A 2,051-nucleotide genomic window follows, 5' to 3' on the forward strand; every position below is an offset into this window, starting at 1 on the left:
CCTGTCGCGGGACTGCAGCAGCCGCTCGCGCGACGCCCTGGAGAGCTCCTCGATGCGCCGCCGCCGCGCCTGCTGCGGCTGCCGCGGCCGCTCCAGAGTGAAGGCCGGTGCGGGCCGCGGGGCGCGAGCGCGGGGCCGAGGCCGCCCGGCCCGGCCGCTTCGGGGCGCGCGGGCGGCGCGGCGGCTCCGGCGGCCGCGGGGACGTGGCGGGCGGCGAGGAGGCGATCGGCGCCGAGCGGGCCCCGCGACGCGCTGCCGGGGCTGCGGCTCCGGCTCGGACACGGTGGCAGCCGGGCTCGGTCCTTCCGCCCGCTCTGCGCGCCGCGGCCTGCAGGGGGCGCCGCCGCGGCCCGGGGAAGCCCGGCCAGGCCGGCGGGGCGGCCGGACGCCGCGGGGGCGGGGCTGGAGGCGGGGCCGAGTGGCCGGACGCCGCGGGGGCGGGGCCAGGGACCGGGCCGCGGCGGCCGGACGCCGCGGGGGCGTGGCAGGGGGGACCGGTCGCCCGCCTCGGGGGCGGGGCCAGGGCCGGGGCCGAGCGGCCGGACGCCGCGGGGGCGTGGCGGGGGGGGGGAACCGGTCGCCCGCCGCGGGGGCGGGGCCAGGGACGGGGCCGAGCGGCCGGACGCCACAGGGGCGTGTCAGGGGCGGGGCCTGTCGCCCGCCGCGTGGGCGTGGTGTGGGCGTCGCCTCCGCGTGGGCGTGCCCGACCTGTGCGCGAGCCCCGCGGCGCTGCAGCCCCCGCCCGCCCGCTGCTTCTGGGGCGCCGCGGGCCCCCTGCAGCCGGCGTCTGTCGCAGTCAGCCTTTCTCCCTCACTTTTGTTTCTCCGGGGGAAGGAGCACGCCGATTTTGCAGGGACACGTCGCCCTCTGTGTGTGTAGTATTCAGCTTGGTCTTTTAAGGGCAGACTTAGAAAACGAAAGAAAAAACCTAATATTCCTAAGTAAATGCTGAGGATGAGAACCTATCACAGGCTCCGTTCCCTCTAAGGGGTTATTATGATGATCAGCTATTCGACATGAAAACAGGAAGCTGCAGTGGACGCTGACAACACGGTTGGGCGCGCTCGGTCACGTGGCGGAGGCGCGGTCACCGCTGCCTGGACGGGTCAGGAAGGGGCAGAATCCGCAGGACTCTGCCAAAGGTGTAGGGCGGGTGGGTGGAGGTGCAATGTCAGCCCTTGGGTGGAAGCTTCTTAAAATACGGTGCAACCTGTGTGAGGCAGGCCTTGGGAAGAAACATCATTCAGACCGGGAAATTGGGTTGATACAAATTATGACATTGCTCACATCCTGGGGAACTTTGTGTTTTTCCTAGCTGTGGCATTTTTTAATCAAAAGAACCATTACCTGAGGATGTGGAGAAAAAGGAACTCTCCTGCACTGTTGGTGGGAGTGCAAACTGGTCCAACCACTATGGAGAGCTGTGTGGAGATTTCTGGACCTACTAAACATAGAGCTTCCATAGGATCCAGCAATTCCACTCCTAGGTATTTACCCAAAGGACACAGAAACATCAATTCCAAAGAGCACCTGCACCCCTATGTTTATAGCAGCACTGTTTACAATAGCTAAGCTTTGGAAACAACCCAAATGCCCAAAAATAGATGACTGGATCAAGAAGATGTGGTACATATATACCATGGAATATTACTCAGCATTCAAAAAAGATAAACACATGCCATTTGCAGCAACATGGATGGCGCTGGAAGGGATCATGCTCAGCGAAATAAGCCAGAAAGAAAAAGAAAAATACCGGATGGTCTCACTCACAGCAGGAATCTAGAAAACTTAAATAAGGGACCAGGAAAATGAATAAGAAAGTGAAAATCAAAATCAACAAAAAACTATGAACCAGAGACACTCTATGGGGGTGGGGGCGGGGGAGGGGAGGGATTGGGGTCAAAATAAGGGGGTTGCAATTGTATGGGGAATATAAAAATAAAATTTATTTTTTAAAAAAGAACCATTACCAATGAGCATTGATAAGAAGAGGGGGGAGTAAGTTTTGCACAACCAGTGATGAAAAAAATTCAATTCGTCATTGAATTCGT

This window comes from Talpa europaea, assembly GCF_964194135.1.
Source record: "Talpa europaea genome assembly, chromosome: 10".
NCBI classification, from domain to species: Eukaryota; Metazoa; Chordata; class Mammalia; order Eulipotyphla; family Talpidae; genus Talpa; species Talpa europaea.